This window comes from Panthera uncia (assembly GCF_023721935.1).
Source record: "Panthera uncia isolate 11264 chromosome A1 unlocalized genomic scaffold, Puncia_PCG_1.0 HiC_scaffold_16, whole genome shotgun sequence".
Taxonomy (NCBI): domain Eukaryota; kingdom Metazoa; phylum Chordata; class Mammalia; order Carnivora; family Felidae; genus Panthera; species Panthera uncia.
The window spans coordinates 48,981,631-48,994,279 of NW_026057576.1; positions in this window are offsets into that span (position 1 = coordinate 48,981,631).

The following is a 12,649-nucleotide window of genomic DNA, read 5'->3' on the forward strand; positions in this document are numbered from 1 at the left end:
GAGAGAGAGAGAGAGAGAGAGAGAGAGAGAGTGAGTGGGGGAGGGGTGGAGAGAGAGGGAGACAGGGGATCTGAAGCAGGTTCTGCACTGACAGCCAGAGCCCGAGGTGGGGTTCGAAATCATGAACTATGAGATGGTGATGTGAGCCAAAACCAAGAGCTGACTGCCCCAACAGATTTTTAGTAAGGATCCTATGATGGTTAATTTTACACGTCAGCTTGGCTAAGCTATGGTGCCCAATTAATACATCAAACACCAATCTAGATATTGCTGTGAAGGAATTTTTTAGATATGATTAACATTTAAACCAGGACACTCTGAGTAAAGCTGATTACCTTCCATAATGTGGGTGGGCCTCATCTAATCAGTTGAAGGCTTTAAAAGACTGAGACTTCCAAAAGAAAAAAGGCTGAGGCTTTCAAAACTGCAACATAGAAACCATGCCCAAGTTTCCAACCTGCTGCCCTACATGGAATTCAAACTCAAGATGGCAACCCCAACTCCTACCTGAATTTCAAACCCTACAAATTTCGGATTTTCCAGTCCCCACAATCATGTGAACCAGTTCCTAAAAATCAATCAATATCTCCCCCCATGATATATATACATACCTCTCTATATATTGTATATATTGCATACACATACAGATGTGTGTGTCTGTAATATTGGTTCTGTTTCTCTGGAAAACCCTGCCTGATACAGATCCATACTAGGGAACCCAAGAGAAGCCAACAGCCCTTCTTCACACAGAAAAAGAAAAGATCGACTCAGACTCGTGGAGACCAGGAGCGTTCAGATGCCCAGTCACCAAGGGCCTCAGCAGCAGGCACTTACTTGCACTTCTCGTCCTAGGACTTTGCCCTCAGTGTGGCTCTGCTATCCCCTTCATCTCTACCATGCTCCAGGAACTGGAGACTGACTCCTCATATGCTAATCTGCTCATCTCTTCCCTGCCTCTTATCTTCTGCTGATTCATAGTTTCTGCCTGTCTTTTCATCTTCTTCATCTTTTCTGCTTCCTCATGACCTCAGTCTGTCATGATCTCACAGCACCAACACTACTCCACGGTTTTCTCCTAAGCCATCTGCATTTCAGCTCCCGCAGCTGGTCTCTTCCCTATCATTACAACTCCCGGATCACATTGCCGACACAGAACTGAGTTGACACAACTCATCTTCTAGCGCCAGATCATAGGATAGGTTTCTGAGCAGCCTGTGAAGCGGTTGCCTTTGGGACAATGAGCTACAACTGGGGAGAAGTCATGTGATGCCGTGCATGGCCATCTGAGACTGTTTCTTCATGGAGAACGATGACAAAGTTTCCCTTGGAAGGAGCTGTGAGTATATGGTTAAATGTCTACGAAAAGGGACAAGGCATTGGCAGAAAAGGGAGCAGCCATAGGATGATGAGAGCAGGGTCTCTCTTCCACCTTTGGGGAGGGAGCAGTTGGCACCATCAACGGCTACAGTACAGACCACTTCTGACATGTGCTCAATCACTATCAGGGACAGAGAAGCCTTGGAATTTTCACTGGTTACAGTAATGAGAGGGACAAGTCAGATAATGATGATACTCAGTGTTGTTATGAATAATATAAACATTGTATTCACAGTGTTCACAGTACTGACACGAGCTCTGTTCTTTTATTCTTACATTATATTGGAGAACCTTTAGAAAGTTTTATTATTGAGGCACCTGGGTGACTCAGCCCAGATTAAGCATCTAACTCTTGATCTCAACTCAGGTATTGATCTCACGGTTCGTGAGCTCAAGCCCCCTGTTGGGCTCCATGCTGGGTATGAGGCCTACTTCAAAAAAAGAAAAAAAGAAAGAGAAAGAAATTTTTATCATTTTTAGGAGAGAAGGAGTTTGACCAGGAGCAGTCAAAATTCTACTGTAACGTTCATCTGCACGTTAGGGTAGATTAGCTGCCCCCTCTTGTATTCAGCTTCATGATGTTGTGGAAAACTGCAGCGAGACTTTTAAATGACCTCAGTGGGATTAACGTGGGCTCTTATGGATCACTCGTAGCTTGGGAAATATTGCTGAACTGAACTGTGGCAAGGGCATCACTGAACAGGCACCTGGTTGGTATGGAGCTGTACCTCCAGTAGCCTCTAGTTGTACATGACTATTTACATTTAAATAAATTTTAACAAAAGTAAATTAAAATTTTACTTCTTGGGGGATGCCTGGGTGGCTCAGTCAGTTGGGCGACAGACTTTGGGGCTCAGGTCATGATCTCACGGTTTGTGGGTTCAAGCCCTGCATTGGGATCTGCACTGACAGCTCAGAGCCTGGAGCCTGCTTCAGATTCTGTGTTTCTCTCTCTTTGGCCAGTTTTTCAAGTGCTCAGTAGCCACATACGGCAAACAGCTAGTATAGTGGACAGCACAGAAACAGGGCATCTGCACCACACAGAGAGGTCTATTGAACAGTGCCTGAATGGCATGCTTGCTACAAAGCTCAAAGTAAAGGGAATGGGAACACAGTCTACCAAACCTTTTCTTACAGAAGGATGGCCTTAAAATTTCTAGGAAGTTACTCGTGAAGAGAGTTCCAGGAAGAAGAACTGTTGGTACATACTTACATACTGAATTTTTAAAGAAGCTGACCCATTTCCTAGAGAGTAAAATGAATACACTGTAAAATGTGGCCAAACACCAGAGCATGAAACCACCCTTGAAGTCCCAAGCCCCATTACATCATAGGAAAAGCATGCCCAAGGGACGCATGGGTGGCTCAGTGGATTGAGTGTCTGGTTCTTGATTTTGGCTCAAGTCATGATCTCACTGTCATGGGATTGAGCCCCACATTGGGCTCTGCACTGAGCGTGGAGCCTGCTTAAGATTCTCTCTCCCTCTCTCTCTCTCTCCCCCCCCCCACCCCCACCCTTCTCCCCAGCTCTCTCTCTCTCTCTAAAAACAAAAAATAAAAATTTTAAAAAGGCATGTCAGATATTGGGGCATAAATGAAGCGCTTAATTTAACAAGGCCCTTATAATAGCAACAAAAATCAGAAAATTGGTGTTTCTCCAGAGAAATTTTGTATGAGTTTTTGAGAAAGAATTCTGAAAGCTAGCTAAAACATAAAGCTAAGATGAGGAATTGCAAGTCTGAGGAAGGAACACCCTGGAATTCAGTAGAGAGCTTATAAGCCCTTCTCTGTCTTTAAGTTTTTCTATTTATTTATTGGGGGGGTGGGTGGGCAGAGGATCTGAAGTGGGCTCTGTACCTATAGCAAAGAGCCCAATGCAGGGCTCGAACTCACAAACCGTGAGATCATGACCTGAGCCCAAGTTGGATGTTTAACAGACTGAGTCACCCAGGTGCCCCAAGTCCTCCTCTTGAAGACAGCCATGTTCTCACCTGGTACTGAAGATTCCTACCCAGGTGTTGGGAGCTGTGAGAAATGTAACCACATAAGCAGGACACAGAAAATTTCCTGTACTGGAAAGACTACAGGAAAAACTAGAAAGAAGATGACTTGATAACTAACCAGAAGTTGGACCGTTTCTGCACCTATAATTTCCAGCATCAACGGTTACAGAGCAGTTGACGTGGGACCCCACCAAGCTGAAGCACGACAAGAAGACTGTTCTGTGATGACTTAAGACTAGGTCTTCACATGTTTTTTGTTGTTTATTCAACAGTATGATGAATCACCTCCATTTACTCTTTTAACCTCACAATGGGCAAACCCCTAATTAACTATAATATAGGCTCTGAGAATATTTATTTTAATCTTTTTCATTGTAAACTTTATCCGTCAAGTTCTCTTAACCTGTTGGATTGGAAACGGGGTGGCTAATAGTATAGCCTATCATTCGTGTGGTTTGCCTCAGTGGTTCTGGTTTATGTCGTTGTTCATGCATAATTATTAATAGAGCTCCCTTTCACTCACAAAAGTCTTAATTTGGACAATAAATATACGGTTATCTGCCCATGATGATATTCTCTAAATGTGTTCCAAAATGTCAAGGGCAAAACGTGTTGTTTTCAGAGCCTGGTGGTTTTAGTGCCATTTTCCATCTCAGCAAATGTCACCTTAGATGGAAGACATTACTTCACCAAGTTGGCATTGTTGGCCATTTTCAAAACTATTTCATTTTGATGCCTTTTTTTAACCTGTCTGTACTTTTCAAATTCAATTTTAGTGTCAATTTTGCTTAGCACAGTCTTCTTCCTGTCCTTCATTCTTCAAGATTTTTTCCCTTTGGCTTTCTATTTTTTTTTTTTTACCTCTGTTGTCTATTTTTCTACATTTACTATAATACATGTCTCCTATTTATGGTTCCCTTTCTTCCCACATTCAATTTGTCTGTCATGTTCTAAATGACTATTTTTGAGTAAATGATAACATTTCACAAACAACCACTGGTGGAATGGGCAATAGCTGATAACTAACCTTTTTATTCTACCTCAAATATATTATATGGAACTCAGTCTGATAGGTTAAAATTTTTAGTGCCTTTAAAAATATCTGAAAAGCAGCAATTGGTACAAATTTACCAACTGGCTTTGGGGATGGCAGTGTTTGCTTGTTTCTGGGCTGTAATACTCCCACCATGGATGACTTCAAGCCATCAACATGACATCAATCAATTTGTGAAAATTTAACAATTAGCCCTCATGAGCCAGTATGAGCTAGCTTCAGCAGAGATACAGAAATAAAAGTTCTGAAAAACAGATCACATAATAATGGTTCCAATTATTTAAATTTTATATTGTATCATAAAAGGACAATAAGCTTATATGTTAAAAATATATTGAAAATAAGCTTATATGCAAAGGTTATTAAATAATAAAATAAGCATATATTGAAAAGAATCTTCTATATGAAAAAATAATATTGAAAAGTCTATCTGGTAACCAGAAATTCAGTAAGAGCTATTTCTGACACATAATAATGCCAGGTAAACGAACTTGGCTCTATTCCCCCAAAGATTATTCTCAGATCCCAAAAACATTATTATGCAAGGTTAGGACTCCAGGCTCCATGACTGCCACACTAAAACAAATCCATGGGCCAGAACATTCCATGCGTTGGAACAGAGCCTCAGGGTAGAAAGTGAAAAAGTCAGATGCTAGCAAAGCTATAGATCACTTTACTAGCTATCAAAAATCCTTTGGTATTCAGCAAATTTAAAAGATTGCCTTCTTTCTGTTCTGAGAGATTCCAGAAGACCTAAAGATTACATTTGGGATCAGTGGTTTTTCACAGATCTAAGCATTATTTTTATTTAAAGCCAATTATAGCTTTGTTTAGTCCTATGGCTTAATATATAACAGAAACTAAAGTAGCTTAGAGGTAGGGAAAGCCCTTTGGGAAATAAATAGTTTAAGAACTACCCACATCCATCCTAAAGATTTAATCAGATATAAGAGATTCCAACTGAATGCACTAACTAGAGACACTCAGTGAAGAGTGAAATGAATAGTTTCTAGAAAACATTCTCTGGCCAAATACAACATTACCTCTGAACCTGAAATATTTGGCCTGAAGGGGAAAAAAAAACTAAAGGCTGAAGATTTACTGATCCCAAATTTATGAAGATACATGTCTTGGAACACATCAGCCACAAATACTACTGTAGATTTTTCTAAAATCCATATGCCAAACTTCATATACAGTAGATTAAAAACAAAATAGGGGTGCCTGGGTGTCTCAGCTGGTTAAGCGACCAATTCAGGTCATGATCTCACAGATTTGTGAAATCGAGCTCTGCATCAGACTCTGTGCTGACAATATGAAGCCCGCTTGTGATTCTCTCTCCTCTCTCTCTGCCTCTCCCCCGTTCATGCTGCCTCGCTCGCTCGCTCTCTCAAAATAAATAAACATTTTTTAAATAAATAAATTTTAAAAATAAATGAAATAGACTTGGGGCACCTGAGTGGCTCAGTAGGTTGAGTCTGACTCTTAATTTCCGCTCAGGTCATGATCTCACTGGTTTGTGAGATGGTACCCACACGTAGGGCTCCAGGATCCAGGCTCTGGACATGAGGACCTGAGGATAAGCTCTTACCATGCACAATCCTGCCATTGAACTCAATTTTTAATATTTGATACTGTGACACCTGTTTGTGATCTGAGAGGAAAATCAGGAGCATCGGCAAAAGCTAATATAGAGCTTTGACATGGAAGAAATACTGCACTAACCCTGGAACTACCTACCCCCAGACTATTATGTGAGATTACAAAAGCCCATTATTTAAGCCACTCTTAGTTAGGTGTTCAGTTCCTTGCAGCCAACGATATCCCAGTCGATGCTGATATACTCTCCTTCCTGCCTCACTTCTACATTCCAGTCTACTCTTCGTGCCCTCTCCTGAATTCTACCACACTTTGCAGGCCAGTGTTCTAGAGATTTTACCTTTGGCCTCCTTATTATTCCATTCACTTTCTCTTTGTGCTTTCTCTCTCCCACTTGGATGATTTCAACTATGTGTATTTATTTACAGTTCACATAAATATTTACTGAAAGTCTACCATATGAGCCAAATCTTATTCCATTTTCTAATGCTTTAGGAATATGCTGATGAATAAGAACACTGAGGTCTGGACAAGAGAAAGAGGGAAGACAGGGGAGAGGATTAAGGATCGTTTTATGAGATTCATGGTACAACATAGTGTCTATAGTTAACAAATCAGTATTGTATATTTAAAAATTTGTGAAGAGGATAGGTCTCATGCTAAGTGTTCTTACCACACACACACGTGTGCGCGCGCGCGCACACACACACACACACACACACACACACACACACACAGAAGGGAGGGGTGAGCAGGCGGAAACTCTTGGAGGTAATGGATATTTTATTACTTTGACCGTGGTGATGGTTTCACAGGTGCCTACATATCTCCAAACTCATCAAATTGTATACAATAAATATGTTCAGGGATTGTGTGTGTGTGTGTGTGTGTGTGTGTGTGTGTGTGTTTTGTTTTGGTACATCAACTATACTTCACTAAAGCTATGTTAATAATACAAAAATAGCAAAATAAAGTTCTCTTTTATGAAAATGTCCAAGTCTTTTGCCTCTTTTTCTATGGGATTATCTTTTCATATTGCTTTTAAGGAGTGTTTTATTCTAGAGACTACTCTTTCTATTCTCTAAGTTTGCATAGTATGAATGGTTGTTTCTTAAAATTTTTGTAAAGCTCTGGTAAATTTAACTGGACCTGAAATGTTCTTTCTAGGAGGGCTTTTTCTTTCTTCTTGAGTCAGTTTCAGGAAGTTATATTTTTCCGCACTCATCTCTATGTTCAAATGTATTAGCTTAAAGGTTTCTAAAATATAAATTTAAGTCTTGGGCACCTGGGTGGCTCAGTCAGTTAAGCATCCTTTGGCTCAGGTTATGATCTCATGGTTCGTGAGTTTGAGCCCTGAATCTGGCTCTGCACTGACAGTGCTAAGCCTGCTTGGGACTCACTCGCTCTCTCTCTCTCTCTCTCTCTCTGCCCCTCCCCTGCTTGCTATCTCTCTCTCTCTCTCTCTCTCTCTCTCTCTCAAAATAACTATCTCTCTCTCTCCCTCTCTCAAAATAAACTTTAAAAAATAAAAAATAAACATAAAATATAAATTTAAGGCTAAAAATTCCTCTCTGTTCAGCTTTGGTTGCTCCCCATAAGTTTTTATAGTATCTTTATTCAGGTATGATTCTAAATATCTTCTAATTTATATTACAATTTCCTCTTTGAGCCTTGGATTACTTAGGACTTTCTTTTTTAATTTTCATATGTACTGATTATTTTTCTAGACATCTTTTTGTTGGTGATTTCTAACTGAACTGCATTTGTGGTTATAAAACATGCTCTGTATGATTTTGTTATCTTAAATTTGTTTACTTCCATTACAGTATGGGATACATCAATTTTTATAAATAACCCATCTGTTCTTAAAAAGAAAGGCACTTTTTCAGGGGCACCTGTGTGGTTCAGTTGGTTAAACGCCGACTTCAGCTCAGGTCATGATCTCGCGGTTCGTGAGTTTGAGCCCCATGTCAAACTCCGTGCTGACAGCTCAGAGCCTAGAGCCTGCTTCAGCTCCTGTCTCTCCCTCCCTCCCTCTCTCTCTCTCGCTCCCTCTCTCTCTCTCTCTCTGCCCCTCCCCTGCTCATGCTCTCTCTCTCTCTCTCTCTCTCTCAAAAATAAACATTCAAAATAAAAAAAAAAAAAAGAAATGCACTTTTTCAGCTCTTTGATGTCCTATATGTGACCATTAGATCAAATTTGTTAATACATTGCTTAAAATTTTCACTCTCCTTATTGATTTTTTAAAGTAAGCTCTACACCCAACGTGCAGCTTGAACTCAGGATCCCAAGATCATGAGTCACATGCTCAACCAACTGAGCCAGCCAGGTGCCCCATCCTTATTTATTTTCTTATTAACTAGTTCCATTACTTACTGAGAAAGATGTGATAGAATCTCTCACTATAACTGGAGAATTGTTTATTTCCTTTCACAGTTCTGTAGATTTTGCTTTATATAATGTGAAACTGTGTTATTTGGAGCATCCAAATTTGTTACATCACTTAAGGGAATCAAATATGTTTCCTTTACCTTTACTTTGGCCTTAAAGTCTATTTTTTTAATAAATTAATATAAGTGCATAAATTTTCATTTGGTAGGCATTTGCCTGATTGACCTTTTGAATTCTTTAATCCAATCTTTCTTTACCATATCCACTGCTTTTTAAATGATTCCATAAAACTACTACCACTGTAGCGTTTTGCTTTCCAAAATAAGATTATTCACTTCTCAAAAGAAACAAGAAACAGAACTGGTATTTCTGGAATTATGGCTTGTGGTTTTGAATATCATGGGTTTGCCATGGTAAACTCTGTTGTTTCCCTGAAGACCAGTTCTTGTTTTTACTGAGCTCACGGGCTCTGTTGGAAAAATATACATGTGTGGGTGGATGCCAGGACAGGAAGAGGGAAGATGTGGCCAGGAGAGGTGGTAGTGGGTATGTATGCAATGCTAAGTGTAGGGAGGATGTGGAAAATCCAAATGCCTGCAAGGTCCAAAGAGCCAATTGCACAAGGCAGGAGGGAACTGGCCAGACTGGGGATCACTTGCCCTAGAAGGCAGCTATGTATCATCTAGCAATCCTCTGTTGGAATGTTGCCAGATCATTTTCAGGAGCAACCTGAATCTAGATTTGGGTGGGAACTCTACCGAGTTTGAGAAACTGGCAACAGATTCATTTTTTTAAAATTCTCTTCCACTCATATAAATCACATCTGCTACCTACATTTGCAAATCCTTGGCCCCACCTGCAAGTCCTGGAAGAGATTGCACTTAGGAGGAAGAGAACAACTAGAGAAGGCCTTTCCCCATCCTTGCTTGCCCTCCTAATTGGGCTAACCCACTCCTCTTTATAAAGAGAAATTCCTCCTAAGGAATGTAAATCTAATTCATATCCTAGCTCTTGACAAAGGGATCTTGAGATCTTTGGCTTGGTCAGATCTTTGGCTTGGTCAACCAACATAGCATGCTGGTTGTCCCTGGAGGTACAAACGGGAAAAGATAAGAAGCAAGAGTGGAGCTCACCCATGAAGGTGTACCGAACAGTCGCCACCAAAACAAAATCTGAAAGTCTGCCTGGAGCCCATGTTGGCAGCCCTGTGCCAACATCCAAATTTGAACTGATCTCACTTCTTCAGCCCAGGTCAGTGCAGTCTGAGAAAAAATATGGAAAAAAGAGGGAAGAAAATGATAAGATGTACCCCCCTCTTCAAAAAAAGATACGTATATGCAGGCAAATGCACATACAAAATCCTTACAATTCTTCTGCTCATTGTTATTATTTCAAAATAATAAAACATGTATGAAATATATCCAGAGAACCTTTAGAATCTACCCTGCCACCAAGAGGAGGTGCTCCAATGGTGAGACGGAAAAAAAAAAACAAAAAAACAATTCCATTGAGCCCCTCCCACTTACAAATTACCTTTGGCTGCTTTTGCATATGCTATTTTGTGTAGCGTTCAAAACAAAACTGTGAAGTACTTCTATTTTATAGTGCAAAAACTGGAGCACAGAGAAGGTAAATGACTTACCAAGGGCATAGATTTAATAAGTGTCAGCTGCCAGGATTCAACACTAGGTCTCCCGTGTGGAAATCCCGGGTTTTTCACTCTATCACACCTTCTGTGGTTGACAATCAGACGAGCCTCTCAGCTCCAGCAGCCTGGTTCTTAGACAGCCTTCTTCTTAGACAGACTTCTGACAGAGCGTGGGAGCTGGGAGGGGCCAGTGCCAAGGATTCAAAACTGTGTGAAATCAGAATTGAACAGGACTCACGGCATGTAGCAAAGGCAGGACCTCCGGACAGTTGTAAGGAGACACTTATGTCTGATTGTAAAACTCCTGCGATTTCTCATCTTCCCCACAACCTTTTTCCCTCTCCTCCACACACAGACCTTGTACCCACATTACTTCTCTGAACATAAAAGCCATTTTACCTCAAATTCAAAGAAATTGCTTTGCTCTTTCCCTTTTTTTAAAATCTCTTTCCACAACCCAATCAACTACTTAATTACTTTAGCTTAGCGAACTTTAGATGAGATTTCACTATCCATCTTCTTATATTTTTAGTATATTAAGATAAGTCAGTATGTATTTCCTCAGGTAAAGAGTGCACACTCTGTCTATAGATTAGAACATTTTGAATAACAAAAAATTCCTTCCGCTTTCATTATTCTTCCCATGAACAGAATTTTATTTATACCTGTTTAGAAATACTGATCACATAAAGTGCATATCCGTAGCATGCTATTCTGACACACTTTTTTGACTGGTCATATGGTCATTGTATTGAATTCATTGCACAAGAAAACAAGGTATTTTCTTTTAGCCAATAAATAAATAAATAAATGAACAACAGAGTAAATTATTAAACTAGTTCTCATCCTCTTCAATATGCACAGTACAAAATTTCTTAGGGAATTGTGATAAAAGACATTTCACTAGAAAAGAAAATCCATAATTCATATGCCATCTCTCTGGTTAATTCTCAGATTGACCCTTCAGAGCAAAGTCTATAATCATTCTTCAGCATTTTCATCATCAAAAGTTTATCTTACTAATAAAAGTTATACATGTGTAACCCATCTCCCAACATTGTGAATTTTAACTAATTCTTGGGCTTTATTAGACATTTTGGGGATCCATTCTGAAGTGAACAGCTTCTCCCCACTCAGTCTGATCTCAGGTCCACCTTGCTCATAATTGCTTTTATCTCCAAAATTTATAAGGGCCGTAATAAAGCATTTAGTAAAGACATTGTCTTATTTGCCTCAATGGGTATCTGTCACAGTGCCTTGGAATGAACTGTGGAAGGAAGGGAGAGAACACATGGAAACTATAAACAAGTAGGTCCTTGCCCATGGAAGGGAGAAAAGAATTTAACTCTACCTTCCAACATTCTTCTGGCTGGTCTAAGAATCAAATTGACAGGAGACAGATTAACAGGGGAAAAAAATCAAAGTCTAATAACCTGGATACCTCCTGCACACAGGAGAGAGACCAAGGAAAATTGAGAAACTCACCAAAATGGCTAAAACCATCATCTTAAATATCACCTCCAGTTAAAGGCAAAAGAAGTTATTAGAGTTGGGAGTGCCTTCTCTGTTGGTCTACGGTTCTTCCTGATACTAAGGAAGACACCTTTACAAATGGAGATTTCTCTTGCACGTGTAAAGTCTCTTACTTCCTGTAACTTCCACTCAGTTCTCAGAGTTTCTCTTGCCTCTGCAGTTTCTTAAAAATAACCATCTTAGAATAGTCAATATGCCAAAGAGGCATATCTTGGGGTGGCAAAATTTGCTCCCTTACACCCACAAACAAAATTAAGCTTTAAATATAGATTTCCTGTACCAATGACTCAAGCCAATTTTGAAGAGTTCTCCCATTTCCATTGGGAAGGTACTTGGGAAAACAGAATCCTTTACATTTAGCTGAAAATTTACTTTATAATTTTGTTGTAAAATTATAAGTTTTCAAAAAATACTTGCTTATCAATATATTTTCACAAACACACAGACTCATATAGCATGTACTGAAATTCTTTGCAAAAGGAAACCATCCAGCTTTCTGACTAGATTATGTTCCATCCCTTTTTACGAAGCAGTTATTGTCATATGAGGGGGTTGATGATTATAAAAAGAATTATGTTTCTCTGGGTTTTAATAGAAAAATTTGCTTTTATGAAGAACATTTTAAAAATCTCTAGCAGTTTATTTCGTCCATTTCTAAAACCAAAATTCATTACCTTTTCTTGAAACATTTCACTGGGCATCACAACTTGTGTACAAATAGATCCCCCGAGGGCCCGCATTATCCTCAGTGACACCTATACTACACTGTCCCATAACTCAGGAGCCAGCCCAGTGAATCATGGTCAAATAACAGCAGAAGAAGGCGAAGTCTGAGAATATTCTGCTATTGACTAAAGAGGATAAGAATGTCCTGGCTGTATTTCCCCCGCTTCGTTCTAGAATCATAATAATCTACAACTCATACCTACATCCATTCCATAGAGTGTAATTCCAATTCTATGATATCTTGTACAACACTATTTTATGCTGATAAAATACAGGTCTATCTACCTCATAGAAATTGGAATGGGAAGTAAAACAGTG